Below are 21,435 nucleotides of genomic sequence, written 5' to 3'. Positions count from 1 at the left end.
CAAATATGAAGCATTATAATGTTAAAAATATTTTCTACTAACACGAAAAAACTAAGACATGTTCCCTAAAAAATATCCTTTTCATATTCTATGGATCTACCTCAGGGTGCACTGGGATACTTCAGGGAGTTAAAATATCCATATCTACGGATATAAACGTAGAAAACTTATACTATAATGCTAAAAAAATATTGGGTACAACTTAGTAGAAGTACGAGTTGGTAGAAGTACGAGTTGCCGAAATTACATGCCAGATCAGTTTCGTATGTCTCAGACAATGTTGAGATTTGTTCGTCTGCTATATTTCCTACAACACGATGAAGCAGATACAGCACAAAGAAGCGATTTTCTGATAATACTAAACGCGACTTAACTCTCCAATTCCCTTATCATATGGTCTATGAACGCAAAACATAATGAGACTTTCCAATACTGTTTTGGCGTGTTAGCAGGGTGATTGGCTCCGGTAGTCTGTCGGCCACATCGCCTCTGCATATTTTCTATTATATCGAAGGGACCTGATAATTCTCATGCCGATTGGTATATCTCATTCCAAACTGCTGAACCGTACACTGTACAATGTGCTCCAAAACTACATGTCTTAGACTGAATATTACAAATTCAAATCTTGTAATAGATACAAGTTACTGTCCGATTTTGCCATCAATTCCAATAAAACTTTTATTTTGAAACCATATGCCGTTATTCAATGATATTTCATCAATTAAAAAAGTGACAACATAGATGTTTCCTTTAACATTCAATTTATAAGTTTTTACTTTGCCATTGTTTTTTTTGCATGCCGAATCGATGTGCACGCAACTGCGTGTTGGCGTATAGGGAGCTACGCGCCTGGATTTTGGATTTTAAACCAATAAAAATTACTTACTTACTTACTTACCGTTTATTGACAAACATGTGATGATAAGAACTGGTGAGCTTTTCGTTGAATATAATGAAAAGATTGTGTTGAAAATGTTTGCATAGTTCATGTCAGAGTTAAAAATTATAAAACAAAAGATGTTCTTAATTAATTTCCCATTCTCGATTCCAACCTAACTCTCTTATCTCATTAGACGTAAATGCGCGTCGAATACGGAAACCGGGAAATCTTTCACCGTGGCCGTTTTTTATACTATGACGCAAAAGGACGCTCGTCTGCTGATTTTACTGTTTGAAAGGATGATACAAAGATTGAAACAGATGGTTCACAAAGCTATTGTAAACAGATATATTGAAATGGGTTGCATTGTCGATTAACTGGAAGAAATCGGGGAACGAAACATACATTTAGAAAGTGTAGGCAGTGACCCGTGTATTGTTTGAGTACTTGGACCATCATGACCATGGGAAAGCGTAATGGCCAAATGTCAAAATATTATGAAAGGTAAATATCATCCCCCATCATAATCATGCACATTTTTTAGGAAGATGATAGTATTATACCTTCATGAAAAACATAGGGGTCACTGTGTTCATGTCATGCATGTAAACCAGAAAATCAGTCAACTCGCCCCACTGGTAAAACGCCCCACTTTTTTAACAACAGGACCTTCTTTTTTTTTAAATCGCCGAACTCATGTTGAGGGAGCTTATAGTCTATGCCACCATTTGTATTGAATTGGATACAATTCAGTGGGTGGTGGGGGTTTGATTGAAATTGAATATAAAAGCCAGGATAAAAAAAGGGTTACTTTGACATGTTTGACTACAATGGACAATGCAGGATAACATTTTCATCCTAGCCAGCCCTCCCCCCTTTTTCCCCCAAAAAAACCTAGTCCAAATAGCTATAAATAACTACCCAAACCCTAGTCCAAATAATTATGACGTCTTGAAAGGCTATTATAATGTTGATGTAAGGCGTCAAAGAAAAAAAATATAATAGCCTTTCAAGATGTCATAATTATTTGGACTACCCAAACCCTTGAAAATCAAGTGGTTATACATCTTATCGCTTGTCGATGTAAGGCGTCAAAGAAAAAAATTATAATAGCCTTCAAGACGTCATAATTATTTGGACTACCAAACCCTAGTCCAAATAATTATGACGTCTTGAAAGGCTATTATATGTAAGGCGTCAAAGAAAAAAACTATAATAGCCTTTCAAGATGTCATAATTATTTGGACTACCCAAACCCTTGAAAATCAAGTGGTTATACATCTTATCGCTTGTCGATGTAAGGCGTCAAAGAAAAAAATTATAATAGCCTTCAAGACGTCATAATTATTTGGACTACCAAACCCTAGTCCAAATAATTATGACGTCTTGAAAGGCTATTATATGTAAGGCGTCAAAGAAAAAAACTATAATAGCCTTTCAAGACGTCATAATTATTTGGACTACCCAAACCCTTGAAAATCAAGTGGTTATACATCTTATCGCTAATCCCGGCTGACCCGGCCGCTTGAAATTTTGACGCATACAACATACACTTTTCCATTGTACATGTGGCATCATATATTTTGTATTGTGACGTTAAAATTTTACAGGGACTTGTGTGATATCCAGTAATGGGATAAAATCACGGGGGCGGATCCAGCCATTTAAAAAGAGGAGTTCCCAACCCAGGACAAAGGGGGCCTGAGGGTTCCAACTATATGTCCCCATTCAAATGCATTGATCAGCCAAAAAAGGGGATCCCCCTCCCCCCCCCCCCCCCCTCTAGAAAAAAATATTTTTAAGTCTGACAGTGTGGCCCAGGTTTAAAAAAAAATAATTGTCGTCAGTAAAACTGCATTTTCGGCCATCAAATCAACAATGGACGGTGGCAAATCTTCAACTACTGTACTGTTATTCCGATTCTAATGCATAACAAAAAGAAATAGTATGTTCATGATGTTAGAGCTTGAAAAAATGTATAAATTTGACATACTAGTACAAAAAAAATCCCCAAAACTTCATGAATGAATTTTGCGCAAAGAACTTACATTTTGTAAGTCATGGCTAAATGTCATTATGTGACTTGAATCTTCATAGAAATGAAAACGTTCAAATTGGAACCTCTTTGATACCAATTCGAATAAAATAACTGTTAAACGGCGAATTTAAGATGGTGTTGTTCTATTAATGACAACATGTAGTAATCCAATCATTTCAAAATTCAGATCCCTCATTAGTTATCCCTGGTCATGCTGGTTAGCTGTGGAATTGACGGTAATTATATAAACTTTAGCCAATTGTAGGATAAAAATTGCATTAGAATCACTTATTTACTACATGTATTATTTAATGTTTGCATTTATTGGAGAAAACATTAATTAACTAACCCGTCGCCAGTAAACTTAATTTGCGACCATCAAATCCACAATTGATGCCGTGGGAGCTTAAAATACAATACAGTTATCTCCTAAAAGTATGCATGGTCACAAAAAAAGCTGCCTGCCGGGTTTACAAAAAATTCTCATGTTAGGGGAAACCAACAATTAATTATCCATGGCCTTACAAGAATGAAAAAAAAAGGAGATCAAATGACATCAATTTGTTACCAACTATATATGTCACCATACATCCTTTAACAATGAGCAAAGCCCATACATTATACCATATACTGTAAATTCTGAAATTAATGTATGCATTAAATCATTTATTATTGCTAATTTGTCTTAAATGCGATTTTAATTTTTTCGATTTTGAGAAAAATCCTGTTAAATTCATATAAAATATTTTTAAATGTGAGTTTAAATTATTGCGTTTAACTGTCGCATTTTAGCAATAATAAAAACCTTGCAATAATTTCTGAATTTACAGAAATCAGCTATATAAAAGAACCTATTAAATGAAAATAAAAAATGTGTAAAACAATTCAAACAAGAATACTAACAGACTTAACAACAAATTAAAGGAAAACCTGCACCACTGAATTACAAACTCCTGACGTGGGACAGGCACATACTAATATGCAGGATGTGATTGGGGCTGGACTATATAGTTAGCAGTTTGTGGTGCCAAAATAAACCCACCTATATATATATATATAAAAGAAGATGTGGTATGATTGCCAATGAGACGATGGTCCACAAGAGACCAAAATGACACAGAAATTAACCATAGTTACTATAGATCACCATACAGCCTTCAACAATGAGCAAAGCCTATACCACATAGTCAGATATAACAGGCCCTGAAATAAAACTGTAAAACAATTCAAATGAGAAAAGTAACGGCCTTATTTATATAAAAAATATGAACGAAAAACAAATATATGTAACGTTAACACATAAACAAACGACAACCATTGAATTACAGGCTCATGACTTGAAACAGGCACATACATAACCTCAGTCCTTGTACATGATGTGAAAAGGGATTAACTCATCAGATCTATACCATGTATACAAAGAAGAAAGACATCTATTGACTAACAAAAACACACACAAAACGTGCTTTTTGACAGAAAATCTATTGGCATGCTGCAAGATACATGAAAGGTTGTTCTTTTGTTAAATGCTGGATATACATGATACATTGTATATGGATTATAACAGAAATGACAACGTGCTACGTTCGAACATGACTTTAATCTTTCCTATATCATGTATATGAAAATGATGTATTTTAACAGCAAAACAAGATCTAATAAACATCTGACGGTAATTAATGCCTGAAATGATTTTTTAACTCTATACAGCAAAATATATCAATTAAAATCAGAAAGTTCATACTGTAAATGTATTTTTTAGCTACATGTAAGATGCTGTTCACCTGTTGATCTTCTTTCTGTTGTTTGCTTACATGTTGTTTGCATTCACTCAAAAGAAAAAGTATATATAGTAAAGGTATAAATTAGTGAGCATCAGTTCAACATGTTCATACTACAATGCACATCTAGTTTTTGTCTGGACTTCTTGATTAAATAATTTAGATTTACAATTTTAGCTTGTTACCAAAAGAATGGAAAGCACAGTATTAAAACCACTGGTGAACATGTACTATACATGTAGGTGTGAATGTCCTGAAAAAAGAACAGATATCAAAGTATGTTCATCTGTAGAATTGCAGTTAATTTTGATAATTTGATGTACTGATAACTTATGTTTTAAGTATATGTAACCAAGGGGCTGCTGGCTCTGTCGCTACGCCTTGTTACGGGGTCATAATTTTATGCGAAAAATCATTAGAAAAACGTCTACACCAATGACAGGAACTAGTTGTTGCAGTTATCAAAGATCAAACAGATTCACTTTTGTTTTCATTTAATTCCAAGTCCAAGAAATAAACATAGGACAATGTCAATATCAAATGTACGACTCCTAACTGTAACTATCTCGACTCTCTGTTCTTACTCCTTATCCACACTATTTCTATTCTCTACGCACTACTCTACTGTTTTACATTTATTTTTCATACAATATTTATAGTATTAATCAGACAATACTTCATTTGTAACAATACTCAAATTAATATGACATTTCATAACACCTAGGAATAAGTAACAGTTTTCACATAATTAATATAAAAGATAATTATAATTCCTCATATAATCCCATTAACACATATTCTCTTATATGCTTAATTCTCTCACATTAATTCTCAATCTGTCACAAATCCTTAAATATCAAATGTCCCTAATTAACTCACATTTTGTTTTGACATGTAAAATATTAAATTTGTAAAAACAGTATTTGTGTAAAAGTCCAATTTTTGAATAAACTAATAAAATAAAATACAAGTCCACATTAGCCCGGCAATGGACATTTGAGCGCATTGGCAGGACATTTGAGCGAAAAAAAAAGGACGTTTGAGCGCCAAAGTATAGGACATTTGAGCGCCTAAATTTTAGGACATTTGAGCGAAAATAAGAATAAGCGTAGGACATTTGAGCGAAAACAAGTCTTGGATAGAGAATTGTCTTATTGGCAATCATACCACATTTTCTTACGAATATAGTTCATTAAATGAGGAGTTTACCAACAAAAAGATTAAAACATATTTTAATTGTAAAAAACAAAGCACTAAAAACAAAGCACAGTCATAAAACAGGAGTTTACCAACAAAAAGATTAAAACATCTTTTAATTGTAAACAAAGCACTAAAAACAAAGCACTGTCATAAAACATAAAACTCGGCAACGGCATTATTTACAAGTCTGTTCGGGCTTGGAACTTATATCCCAGGCTTCTGACATAAAAATCCCTCGTAATTTCCTGCTGGCAGTATTTCGAATGCAAATCCCGGAGATTCTGTTCCTTCTCCTTTTCTGTTCGGCTCTGCGGTGCATCAATGTTCAAACTCCGAATTTTTATGTAAGTCACAGATTGCAATTTGATAATAATCCCTTATTAGTCTCGGTCAAAATAATATCCATTTTAACACGTACATGTATTATTAGTATTAAGATTTCAAGTGCCAAGGGACATTTCACTTAATAGATATATATATAAGAATTTTAGAACAAAGAAAATTTGCATAGCCAATGAATTATAGTAGAATTGATTGGTAAATAGAGATCAACTTAGGATTTCACTTACATAAACCAGCCAGAACCGGTCGAATTACTCGGGTGTGAAATAAAATAAAAAATATTTATAACTAAATCTTACTTTTTTTTCTTACTTTTAAAAAAAAATCTTAATTCGTGTAAAATTATCAGGGAAAATTTCGCTCAAATGTCCTGTCTGAAAACTCAGGTAAGGTTAATATCCCGGCGCTCAAATGTCCTATGAAGTCGGCGCTCAAATGACCCTATGTGCTTTTTTCTTTTTCGCTCAAATGTCCTATGCCCCATTAGCCTTATGACATATAATTGTACATGTACACTGTTGCTTATTTTTCTATCTTTCCAATGTCAAGTATGCTTCAATGCACTCTTACCCTAATCCCCTCCTACTGCCCCATACAAACACACTTGAGATGTCAGAAGTTCAAATAATTTTAGCATCTGCATTACAAGCCTACCTATGTAGACTGGCCTACCCAATGTATATTTTTGCTTAAATTAAGGGTTTAAAACTTTTGAAAACTGTTGAAAATCAGTTATACTGACTTTTTATGGGCATTATGTTTTTTAGTCTGTGCGTTTGTTTGTTCGTCTGTCTGTCCATCCGTCATGTCAAAGTTTTTGGTCAAGGTAGGTTTTGATGAAGTTGAAGTCCATGAACTTGAAACTTAGTACACATGTCCCCTATGATATAATCTTTCTAATTTAAATGCCAAATTAGAGTTTTACCATATTTTCATGTTCCACTTAACATAAAAAAAAATGATAATGAGGATGGGGCATCCGTGTATTAGGGACACATTCTTGTTTTCTATATGCCTTCATGTTTTAAGCTGAGTTTTGATATGTGATACATGTAGTACTTAGTTTTGAGTCCTGCACATAAACATCACTGTACATTGATTGTCATTGGAGTTAAAATGACAATGACAGGGTTTTTTTTAATATTGCTTCTTAGTGTTGATCAATTTACCTTATATATATATTAAATAAATAAAGTTTATAAATTATTGTCGCAGATTGAAATTTTTTAATATTTTAAAAATAAGCTGAATTAATGAAAAGAGATTGTGGTTGGATTGTCAACAAGAAAACTTTTCACTAGTCGAAATGAAAAGGATGCTATAAATTTTAGGGTCTCAACAGTGAACAAAACCATACTATAGAGTCAGCTGTAAAAGATCCTGTCAAAACGAGCAATATTTAAATCCAGAAAACTAGTGATGTTCCAATTACCATGTTCAGTATATATTGGTTATAATATATAAAAAAATCACTTGTTTTCTTTCTCTTAACCAAAGGAGAACTTTATTGTCAATTTATTTTTATTGGAAGATAGTGCATCAGGTTCAGGTTTTATATGATAATCACAGGAATTTAAATTTTCAGTATTAGCTCCTCAGATGTCAGTGGAAGGGGAAGCTATATATATACATTATATGTTTAAATGAAATTGGCGACAGGATTAGATATAGAGGAGATCCTATAGCTACAGTATATGTAACTGGTATGTATTTGTTGAGGTATTTAATGCAAAAATACAGTATTTAAATTTTAATACAAAAATACTGAATTCCAACATGTCCAAGGCAATTTCAAAAAAGGGAAATCCATTGTGGTAGTTCCTAGGTTTTAAGAACAAAACATGTTTTTTTTTAGGTTATTGCTTTAATATACTTTGAATAAACAAACTATGTGCCATGCAGGGGACATTGGAACCCTGTACTTTTTCTTATAGTTAAAACTCCTTAAAAATATATGTCCCTGCATACAATACCAAGAGGTTTCTGTGCACTTTGATTTTCATTTGTAAAGTTTACAAACATTCATACCAAATTTCAACCATAATGAACTTCCGCAGCAGAGATAATAAAAAAAGTAGTGCAAATAAACAATTTGCAGAGCATTTGGAGTTTTTGAGTTATACCCCTATGGAAGATAAATGACAAATTTTGTAGCTAGATGTTAGCAGAATGCATCTATCATGTCTATAGAGCTATAGACATTCCATTTTTATATGACCGCCTTAAAAATTTGGTGTTCTTTGTCATCTTTGTAAGCATCGTCCGAAGACACTTAGTTTCCAGACAGTAACCTTAGTTTAAATGAATGGATCTCTATGAAATATAAACACAAGGTTTGAAACCACAAAAGGAAGATTGGGATTGATGTTGGGGTTATGGTCCCAACAGTTTAGGAACAAGGAGCCCAAAAGGGGTCAAAATAAGTATTTTTCCTAGGTTCCAGACAATTACTTGTGTGTAAGTGTATGGATCTTTCTGAAATTGTACCACAAGGTTCCATACCAAAAAAGGAAGGTTGGGATTGATTTTGGGGGTTATGGCACAAACTGTTTATGAAAAAGGGGCCAAAACAATACTTTTCTAATACTTTGTATAAATTGCTTTTTAGCTCACCTGGCCCTTAAACAGGAGCTGATCCAGTCATTTAAAAAAAGTGTGGGGGGGGGGGGGGGGGGTGTTCCAATTACATGTCTCCATTCAAATGCATTAATCGTCTAAAAATAAAGGGAACCTCCCTATGCCGTATGGATCCGTGCCTGTCTTAAGTGAGCTTTTCTCATCACTTTGCGTCCGTCGTCCGTAAACTTTTACAAAAATCTTCTCTGAAACTACTGGGCCAAATTTAACCCAACTTGGCCACAATCATCATTGGGGTATCTAGTTTAAAAATTGTGTCCCGTCACCCGCCAAAATAATCAAGATGGCCACCATGGCTAAAAATAAAACATAGGGGTAAAATGTATATTTTGGCTAATAACTCTGAACTCAAAGCATTTAGAGCAAATCTGACATGGGGGTTAAATTGTTTATTAGGTCAAGATCTCTCTGCCCTGAAATTTTCAGATAAATCAGACAATGGGTTGTTGGGTTGCTGCCCCTGAATTGGTAATTTTAAGGAAACTTTGTCTGTGTTCGGTTATTATCTTGAAATTTATTATAGATAGAGATAAACTTTAAACAGCAATTATGTTCAGCAAAGTAAGATCTACAAATAAGTCAACATGATCAAAATGGTCAGTTGACCCCTTAAGGAGATATTGCCCTTAAGGGGGTTCGCGGGTCTAAATCATTTATATAGGTTTTCTCTATATTTTTCTATAAAGAAACTTTATCTTATCGTTAATAGAAAAATAAAATAAAGAAATGGGGTCACCGTTCATTTGCGCTCACAATCTGCCTTCGAAAGAAGCATAAAAGTGTTTTTTTTCTGTTGAACTAATAGAAGAAATAAAGGTAATATCGATATAAAAAAAGAAATTTATTACAGAAATTGCTCAAATTTTACAATAATTTAGTTTAAGTACAGCATATATCGAAATTATATTAAAAAATATAGGTCACCGATGAGTTAAAAGAGATATTTCAATTTTAAAGCCAAAAAATGGCATTTTTCCACCAAAGGGAGATAATTTGGAACTTTTTCAATAATGTTTACATTTTAAAAGTCATCTAGGGCCAACACGAATTATTTGTTTTGAATGTTTTTGTACCATATGATAAAGTAACAACTACAAAAGGTAATAAATAAAATTTGTAATAAAAAAACAAATGTTTATTTTTTTTCTGAAATTTTTATACCCTCGAGCCTCCTTAATAGTCATTTTTTTACCAATTTTTCATAAATGTTGTTATCTTTTACAAAAATCTTCTCCTCTGAAACTACTAAACCAAATTCAACAAAGCTTCTAGTTTAAAAATTGTGTGCGGTGACCCCGCCAACCAACAAAGATGGTCACCATGGCTAAAAATAGAACATAGGGGTAAAATGTAGATTTTGGCTTATAACTCTGAAACCAAAGCATTTAAAGCAAATCTTACAAGGGGTTTCCTTGTTTATCTAGTCAATATCTATCTGCCCTGGAATTTTCAGATGAATTGGACAACTGGTTGTTGGGTTACTGCCCCCAAATTGGTAATTTTTAAAGAAATTTAGCCGTTTTTGGTTATTATCTTGAATACTATTATAGATAGAGATAACTTGTAAACAGCAATAATGTTCAGCAAATTAAGATCTACTAATTATAAGTCAAACATTACCAAAATGGTCAGTTGACCCCTTAAGGAGTTATTGCCCTTTATAGTCATTTTTTAACATTTGTCATTAATTTGGTAAATTTTGGTAAGTTTTTACATAGTGTCCTCTGTAACTAAAGGGCCAAGTTCATTATAGATAGAGAAAACTGTCAGTAACAAAAATGATCAGTAAAAGTTGATCTACAAACACATCATCATCACGAAAACACAATTTTGTGATGAATCCATCTGTTTCCTTTGTTTAATATGCACATAAACCAAGGTGAGCAACACAGGCTCTTAAGAGCCTCTATTTTTTTTACCAATTTCAATGGGGTTTTGTTCTTGAATTCATAGAGTTCTCTATTAAATATGCTGAATCAAACCGTGTATTATTTTTTGGGGGAATTTGGTCCCTGTATTTAAATTGGTCTACATTAAGGTCCAAATGCCATATATATTATATATACAGGTAATGTGTAGTACACATGCATGAAAAGAGTTAGTTTTCATTATTAATTATTCATTTATTAAAGTAAAAAAATAATATGTCGTATTATTGCCAATGAGACAACTATCCATCAGAGTCTAAATGACTGAATGTTAGCAACTATAGACCACTTTACATGTATGTACAGCTTTCAACAATAAGCAAAACCAATACAGAATTTAGCAAGCTATAAAAGATCATAGAATGACAGATGTAAAACAATTCCAAAGAGAAAACTTACAGCCTGATTTACTTAAAAGACAATAAGCAAAAAAAACCAACCATGTTAAATAGCAAAAAGAAAACTATTATTTCTACACTACAGTTGTTCACACGATATTTAAATACATATATGTAAGCTTGGTAAATCATTACTTATTTAATTTATGTTATCATTTTTGCTTGATTGGTAAGCCAATATTTGATGTTATATAGTGTTTTTTTTTAATTACAGCAACTGTATTCCAAGAGTGATGGCTGATAATGTATTACAGGATTTTATCATTCAAGCAACATCTTAGAAGCCTATGATAAGTGCTAATGTATGAAGGAAGCCTTGGATACAAATAGCAATTACAGCAATTCCATACAGGATAGAACTCTTACAAGTGGTCATGATATGGGAATGATGTATTCAAGAAATTTAAAACACATGGAATTAAATATTGTGTATATTTTTTCAACCACAAGTACTTTCAGATTATAATACAATTCAAATTCAAATTATTGTGTCAAATGACAATTATAGTCTAAAATGAATAACACATGTTTTAAACTGAATTTTATATAAATATTTGAAATTTCAAGAATTTTTAGCTTATTATGCAGCCAAACTTTGAAATCTTCTAATGGTATATGCTTATTGTTTGTCAACAAATTGTTTTGAAATAAGAAGGAAATGGTTGAAAATAACTGCAATTTATCAATATAATGTGATATGAGGTATAAATCAATCAGACAGCTACACAACAACAAAAGCACATAAAAGGCATTATGGTGCTAACATACAGTCCTCAACAATAAACAGGTGTCTAAACGATTTCATGATCTACTTAATTGACCAGAGTCTACCTATCAAAGCACTGCTATTAACACCAAATTTTTGAAATATGTTTAGTTAGGATGAGACTTTAGACAACTACGGAAACCCTGGCTTGAAACAGGCACATGAATATGGGGCTGAGTAACTACTTTTTTTCTTCAAAACTTTTAAAACAAAAATAGGCATCTTTTGCAAGTAAGACAATTGATAATAGGTTAGTAAAGGAGTAGTATGTGTTTTTGGTGCGTGTGTCTGTCTGTCCATTCGTCCATCTTATTTTAACTTGAGGATTTTGGTTAAAGTTGTTGGTCACAGTATATGTAGTTAGCGATGCAGTTGAAGCCCAATCAACTTAATTGACACAAATAAGTGACATAATGGCTTCTAGTTCAGGTTTTGACCCTGACTTTGTGCTATACTGAACATGAAAAGTGTGAGCAGAATATCAGTGTACTATATTATATAGTGACACTGTCGCACATTTTCTTGTGTTTTTTTTTGTCATGCTTCAGCTTATATATTGATTTAAGTTTTGGTTTAACAAGTTACAGATCAGGTTCAAATTGTATTGCAGTCTGATGATTTTTATAAAATGTTTCTTCATGAAGCATTCACAATAGGTAGAACAGGATAAATATGAAACTTCAATAATATTAACTATATGTATACTAATCACTTTTGCTGCACCTGAGAACTAACAAACATATCAACAACCATGATAATTAGACAAATAGGAGGACATTTTGAAAAATATTTAATACAGACACAATGCCTTTTACATGCAGAAATCACGCATGTATCACAGGTGTATTTCTTGTACACATATGATTCACATGTGAAACGCATGATCACATGTGTATATCATGCGTATCACATTTTGAAATTTTTTTAGTACAGGCACCATGCCTTTTGAATGCAGAAATCACGCATGTGTCACAGGTGTTTTTTCCTACACATGTGATTCACACGTGAAACACATGATCACATGTGTATATCATGCGTATCACATTCATTTTTCACACATGTGTCACATGCGTGGCATGAAACGTCTCTTTCACATGCGTGCGACACACATGTGAAACGCATGTGTCACGCATGTTCACATGTGTGGCATTTTTACCAGTGATATTATCTGACGAATCAATGTTGTATTTCAAATACTTAAATCCTCGACACTATAAACCAGAGACTCTAAGTAAACCGGTATCTACTCATGATTCAAAGACGCTATTCTAATTTTAATTGGCAATTATACTGCATATACCTTTTTTTTTTTATATATTACTATGTTATTTCTTGGGGCTTTTTGTATATTCCAATAAACCACATTGAATCATTTTTTTTAAAAACAATATAACATTGAAACGCATTAATATATTACATATCCTCACGATTTCTTAATACATGCGTACAATGCTAATTTCTTAAATTGACTGTCTATAAAGACTTATTTTCTAGTCTAAGAACGATTTATTTTTCAAAAAACAACGTACATATGTGAAATTTAGATCTTTTCGTAAAAAAACAACAACAACAACAACATTAGAAAATGGTGAAAATATATCCACCGTGAAATAGGAGAATGGAGAAGTATAGGTCATCACCATAAGTTTATTTATATAGTGTTTCAATAGATGCTTACTTTCATTGTAACTTTTCCTTCATACACGATAAAAATCACAGAACTGACCATGAACTTTGTCGAATATAAACTAAACCATGACACATCTGAGCAAAAGTTTCTTTAGCAAAAAATCAAAATGTTTATATTGTTTAATTGTTTGACATAAAAACGCTCAACAAAATCATGTCCAATTGGACTTAACCATGACAAAATCACTGTACTAAACGCTCCTCGATATGACGAAGTTACTACCCGTGAAAATATAAAATAAATATATAATATATTTGAAACTTATTTCAGTTAATCGAGCAAAGTTTTTCTGTGCACAACTGATTGTAAGTTCTACTAACAACACTGCTCAAAACCAAACCTTAAAGCACATACTTATATGTGCCAATAATTCAGTGGTTGTCGCCGGTTTGTTACTATATATCAAATTAGTTTATTGTTTTGTACACCGATCAGGCCGCTAGATTTCCCTTCTGAATGGTTGTATATTAGTCATTTTGGGGTTCTAAGTGTTTATAATACTATGTAATATGGGTTTTGCTCATTTTTGAAGGCCGTATGATGACCTTTAGTTGATTAATTTCACGTCATTTGATCTCAGATGGAGTGTTTTTTTCATTAGCAATCATACTACACGTTTATATTTTTTATGATATATATTGCAATAAAAACATCAAGTTAGAGAAAAGCTGAACAGGTCATCAATTGTCATATATATATATCAACATTGATTAGACTTATTTACAATGTGGTTTATAACCTCTTTAAAACTTGAAGGCCGAATCCTGTCATTCTTTTGAAATATTTTAAGTCGAATTGTTGTGATAAAAAAGTTCAAATGGGAAAACTTACATTCAAAAAAAAAATCGTTTCAAAATTAAGTTTATAAGAGAATCATTTTCATAACAGTTTGGACAAGACCATTTCTTGGTGCGCTCAGGTTATAAATTGATTTGTTCAGATTAGATGTCTGTGAATCCAACTTGTCATATCGTACGTGTTATAAACATTTAAAAATTTCAACCTTAGGGTCGCCAAAGATTCTAAACGCCGCAATCAAATAATACGAATAACTAGCAGATGACTAAATCTTGTGTGTTGATTTAAGGTGGTATGGGAGTCTAAAATAAAAATGATAGAATTTGTTCATACTTTGCCAAAACGTAGTATCTATTGATATATGTTGAAAAATATAATAAAAATGATAGGTCACCGTGCATTTTCTCAAGCTACAGGACGTGACAAAATGACACATTTTGTATGGATTATACAGGAAAAAACACCATTTTGTGATTAGAAACTAAACAAAATGATAGAATTGTTAAATACTTAAGGAAAAGATAGCTATCAGACAATGCTTTGAGAATATCAAAAGAAAAGATAGGGTCACCGTACGTTTTTTCCGGCTAAAATACAAAATAGGAAAATTTCATGTAGAATCCTTCAGAAAATGCACTGTTTTAGAGTTACCTTCCCTTGAAATGCCAATTTAAAAAAAAATAAAAACAACTAAAACTAATCAACATTTGCAAAAATATTAATATTTGTAAGTTATATTCTTATAAATTGGTTCTTTTAAATGAAAATCACATTAAATATCTGCATTCCTGCATCCCATTTTGCTAACTTGATAGAAAATATGGACCTTTGGTTCTCTGTTTTTTACAATCCAAGATGGAGGAAGACACCCATACCACCTTAAATGTTGAATACTTAAACTTTCTTTTTTCTCCTAAGCTTGTGCACCTGCATTTATTTACCTTTTTATTCTATTTAAATCAACTTTGGAAGGGCTCTCACAAACTGAGTGAGCGTAAAACCACTGTTATCGATAGCCGATGACAAATAAGTTCAAGGTAAATGATTCAGTATTTTTACCAACATTAGCGTTGCGGTTGTCTACGCTGTTATGAAAATTATTCTATCATATTTACTAGTATAAAGAATTTTCGAAAAGCGGATTCATACAGAAAAAAACATTTTACCATCGTAATAACCTGTAAATTTATTGGTAAAAATCGTCATTGAAGGTCAATAGGTCTTCAAAAAAAGTACAAATAATACTTCCAAGAGACTGAGTATACCAAAATAAAAAAGAGTATTAATTCTTATACTGAGTTATTTGTAAATCTTGTCTTACGGATAGTTGATACTACAGTTCTCTCAGAGATAATAGCCAAAAAAAAAAGGAAACCATTGATAAAAAATGTCTTATAAGGAGTCGTCTTACAGTACTTTTGCTGATCATTATTGCTTTTATGGTTAATTTCTATATGTTATAGTTTTCAAGCTGATAGCCATTTTTAACAAAATTATTTCCACATTAAATTTAAGATCTTGTCTTGATGATAATTTTGGCTTTCAAATATTACTCTTTATTTTTCAAACCTTTCCCGATAATAGCATAAAACGCAACATTTGGTGAAATCGTGATTTGAAGGTAATTATTCTAAGACTGTAATGAGTTGTTTTAGCGATTAAATTCATATTGACTTATTTGAACTACTACTACGATAGTGTTAAACAACCATGACTGGCTATAAAATCCTCACCAGGTCGGGTCAGAGCCTTTAGTGCGTTGTCAAAAACTTGGTCAAGCAAGGGGCTGTAATTTTTGTTTAACGCAAGTCGATTTCATTCTTTACTTTACTTCTGTAGGTTTTATGAACACTCAACTGATTCTTTATGGTAATATTCTTTACAAAGCACAACAATGTTGGCATTCCCCTTTTTTCAGAAAGGATATAGTTACGATACAGTTGTCAGGTCATTAAAAATATAGCATATTTTGGTAGTGGTCTTTGCATCGGAAATAAATAGAGAACATCATATGTCTTTTTCCAATATCTCATCCGTATCTACCCGAGTCACCAATATAATCCGGAGAGCTCTACTCGGAGTGATTATATTGACTGAGGGTTGATACTCTGTGAGATATTGAAAAAGCCACATCATATACATTATGTGGTATTACGTCATAGTGATATAGATTAGTGGTTTGCTAAAGCCTTTGTAACAGTGACTGACACCAATAACGTGACGTCATTCAGATTAAAGGTGTCATAAAGCCTTTGTAACAGTGACTGACATCAATGACGTTACGTCATTCAGATTAAAGGTGTCATAAAGCCTTTGCAACCGTGACGGTTATCGATATCATCACGGATAGCTGAAAGAGCACTATTAACTGTCTTTGACCATATTACATATACAATTAATCTGTATTCACTACTAATAATTTACAACCTGTATAACAAACATATTGATTATAAAACCATGTGTTGGATAAAGATACTACCCATATAGTCTTGACGAAAAACATTATTTATATTTGTAGTTAAAATATATATCGTTTGATCTTTAGTGTCATTGGCATTGGCAATAATACCACATATTATTTTCATATATAAAAAATTCGTCTGTTGCCTTCATATATCAAATGGTAATAATTTGAGACATTCATTACTTCATATTACTGTAATTACGTTACTTTTTATGGATAACAATTTGTAAAATTTGAGATGGATTTGATTAAGTTGCTAGAAACACATCTAAAAGCAAAACAAGATTTTTTCTTTTAACACCAAAAAATTATTTAATCAGTTAGTATACGTAAATTATCTTGCAGAAGCTTTAATTTGTTGCAGAAACTGAATATTTCATTCATTACTTGTCAAATATATGTGGGTTCTCATTAGAATAAATTTAATTAGCACCAAGAAAAGGATGAATGGTAATATATTTATGCCATGCAATGACTTTATTATAAAATCAATTAGTAGTTAACAAATAATTGGAAAATTGTAAAACGCCAATGTAATGCATCTTTTTTTTTTCTTAAGTCTTACAAAGAAGAGGCTTAAGTTGATATATGAAATGAAAAAGATTGCTTATCCTTAATAGACATATATTTTATAAAGAAATTCATCTTAGCAAAATCTACAAGTATCAGGATGGGGCGCAGATTTGTTACATTTATTGATTATTTGATTAGTGTTTAACCCCCTTTCAACACTATTGTGCTATTTAGTGGTGGTCAGTGTTTATTTGTGGAGGAATGCTAGGAGGCCACAACCGACCTTTGCTAGGAAAACTTACAATCCTATATTATAGTCAATTTTATTTTAGTCGAGTGCAAGATTCGAACTTAACACCTCAGTTTTGTTACAACACTGCAATCAAATAGCAAAATCAGCTTCTAGATAGAGACAAAGCGTTTATTGGTGTCGTATATCCCCTTCCCTTTCATGAATATGACCTACCGAATTAGACTATTTACCGGACTTGTAATCACATAAGCAACACGACGGGTGCCACATGTGGAGCAGGATCTGCTTACCCTTCCGGAGCACCTGAGATTACCCCTTGTTTTTGGTGGGGTTCGTGTTGTTTATTCTTTAGTTTTCGATGTTGTGTCGTGTGTACTATTGTTTTTCTGTTTGTCTTTTTCATTTTTAGCTATGGCGTTGTCAGTTTAATTTAGATTTATGAGTTTGACTGTCCCTTTGGTATCTTTCTTCCCTCTTTTTTCAATATACAATCACACGCTCTACAGATGTTTTTCAAATCCATTTTAAAATAATAGCATATTGTACACAGTGACATAAGGAAATATGTCCATGCAGTTATTACGAGAGTTAAAAATACGTAGACATGACAAGCCTAAGCCTAAGTCTATTACACCAAGAGTACCCAAATTGGACCTATTCATCTATAAAAGTATCGGAAATCAACAAATGTTTTTAAGACCAAATAAAGGCAACAGTAGTATACCGCTGTTCAAAACTCATAAATCCATGGACAAAAAAAAAACAAAATCGGGATAACATACTAAAATTTGGGATAGATAAGTATCGTGACACGTCTTATAGGTATCACGTCTTATAGGATACAATTGGTATCATTATGATTTGACATTACACACGTCTTTCAACTAGTGGGTAGCATATACACAACACGTTACAATTTAGGTACTACTCATTACAGAATGAGCACTCCTGGATGATTTGGAGGTTTGTTAATTTTTTTTTCTATGATTCATTATTGATTCAAAAGATTCGATAAACAATTTCACCGTACCTAAACATAATGATATGCTATATCTCGTATTTCGTCGTTTTTCGTTTTTTGTCATGGTATTGGCAATTTATCGCGGTTGTAGGAGTTTGAATATCGGTTTGGTAATCTTTCGTCTCTCTTTTGATATATACTGTTAAATGTGTTGGAAGTACATAATATAAATTATATTTTGATTTGCATACATAATTATTCTTTTGTGAAGTCAATACGCATGAAATAGTGCAGATTTTCTTTGAAACTTTGAAACTTTGAAACTTTTTATTTCACTAAAGGCCTCACCTGAGGTATTGTAGTACAGTAAATTTAACAACAAACATAATTAATGCATGAACAAACATATATACATATGAAGTTGAAGTAATTGCAACAGGAAGTTGAACATTACAAATAAGATTATTTGAATACATAAATAACAATTTTGCTAAATTTTGCCGAGCATATAAGTGTATATTTATCATGACTATTTATTAACCCAGACAAACTAACAATGTTATTGTTGCTATAGATATGTACAGGTCGAAATTTATGTCTTCCAGCAATAAAAAAGTTGCAATTAAATATGTAATGAAACTCATCACCTAGTTGTTCCTTATCACATATATCACAAATTCTTTCAGATCTATCAATAGAAAAAAATCTACCAGCCTCAATTGGCAACTTGTGTCTTCCACACAATGATTATAACCACATTCAAGTAAAGTTTCAAATCTTCGATACACGATAACCATTTAGAGTGATACACATAACCTTCGTCAAGTCTATATAACATTTCATATAAAATACGTTGCCGAACCCACCATTCTTGCTTTAATATAAATAGACATAGATACTCTACCAAGCTCTCCATAAACAATACAATTTGGTGTACATTTTTTAATCTCCGAAATATACTTGAAAAATTCTATATGCAAAGATTCAATAATATCATTGTTTTTGTAACCTCACACTTCAGCACCATATAACAATATTAACAATATTAACAAACAAGCAATTTTCAAACATTCTTGTAGTTACTTCCCCTACACTGTTGTGCCTTACGAAAACAATTTATCTTATCAAATAGACTTCTGAATATTTTAATAACACACCATTTCACCAGTTAGTTATGTTACTTCTTGGGACAAAGATTAGGGTGACGGTTAATGAACATTTTTCAACTGTCATCGAAACAGACGCAAACCATGCAAAGCGATGAAGTGAAACAAGTTTTATTTCCGCACGAGCCTCATCCTTTGCCTATCTAAACACTATGTCGTAATGTAAACGTTGCGTAATTTTGGACGCCATCATGGTCTGCCTACCACTCGGAAACACAACATTTAACCCTATTTTTTTGGTGCAGTTCGACTTGCACAATCTCTAGTTTCCTACGTTATTTTTTTTTTATGGACGATTGTTTGTATTTTTGTGTTTTGTGTGGGTGTTTGTTTTTATTTAAAAGCAGTACTGCTTAGATAATAGTAGCCACCGCACTTAATTAAAATGTAAGAGAAAGCAACAACAACAAATAACCCTCCCCAAACAACAAAAATAAAAAATCGCATCTTTAATTTCATTTTACATTTGTGATGACATGTCACTTAATAACCCGCATTCCAGTGACAGTTTGTATTTAAGTGAGCTTGAATACCACTGAATCTAAAAGTGAAGCCTCATACTTGAAACCTCTTCTTTGTTTTGGCTTAATAAGAGACGACTTGAATTACAAGAAATGATAAATCTGATAGTTGCAGCTATAACATTGTCAACTTCGCATTTCTCATATCTTAATAGTTATCAAAGGTACCAAATTAATGTTTCAGTCTTAAACTGTTTAGTATATTGTACCAAAAAGTTCCTTTTAAAATTAGTGATTTTTATTTTATTTTAACTGCGAATTTGAAAAATTGAGTCTTTGGTTTCAGAAACATATGTTACGAAGGCTTTTAGTGTTCATTTACTAAACATTTTGTTCCTATGAGATGAAACCCACAAATTGCATGAAAGTGTTTAGGTAAATAATTAACGTTAAATGAGTAAATTTGTTCTTATTATAGCTCTTCTCAAATTCTTACTTTGTAACTAATTTGATTTGTTTTCTGAATTTTCTTTTTCAATTCCTTAGAGTGACATGTTAACGTGACAATGACTTCACAGATACAGTTCTAATAATTCATCTAACTATGTTCCAGATTTGCCTGAAAAAAAACCCCAACAACAGTAAATTACAATTGATATGTTAAAAATCCTTGAAATCAAAAGGAATTTTGATTTGATATTTGTCTTGTAAACCCATATAAATTCTTAAAATGCACATTTTTATTATGTTTTATGTTTTATATTTTATGTGTGTTTATATATATGATAATATATATATAACTTTTATAGTCTCTCTTAAGGAAGCACAATACAAAGATTTTCATACCTCCAATTCCCCAGTTTTAAAATGCTGTAACTTTCTTTACAATGCTTGAAAATTTATAAAAGTGGTATTTATGGATAGCTAACAGATTAATCTTTCAAATAAATGCAATGTTATCAATTATAATGTTAACTGTGGCTACAAAATTTTACAAGAAATTTCCACTTTCAATTGAAATTGTCTTCTTCGTGGAAACCCCGAGAGGGTTTATTTTATCATACCGTGGGAACTCGAGTATAAGTCGATCCGCTTATAAGTCGGGTGCCCTTTTCAGCTTTAAAATCGGAGGATTCAGTCTTGACCCGCCTATAAA

General features: G+C 32.1%; 1 long non-coding RNA gene across 1 annotated transcript; it reads left to right on the top strand.

Annotated features, from left to right (window-relative positions):
- The first annotated feature begins 1,075 nt into the window (after positions 1–1,075).
- LOC139481555 (uncharacterized) lies at positions 1,076–11,746 on the top strand. The gene is made up of 4 exons (XR_011654634.1): positions 1,076–1,387; positions 4,880–4,978; positions 7,830–7,947; positions 11,422–11,746. It is a non-coding gene; the product is annotated as an uncharacterized lncRNA (long non-coding RNA).
- Positions 11,747–21,435: the final 9,689 nt, after the last annotated feature.

Source organism: Mytilus edulis, chromosome 1 (genome assembly GCF_963676685.1).
Source record: "Mytilus edulis chromosome 1, xbMytEdul2.2, whole genome shotgun sequence".
In the NCBI taxonomy this organism is placed as follows: Eukaryota; Metazoa; Mollusca; class Bivalvia; order Mytilida; family Mytilidae; genus Mytilus; species Mytilus edulis.
This window is presented reverse-complemented; position numbering and strand designations above follow the sequence as displayed.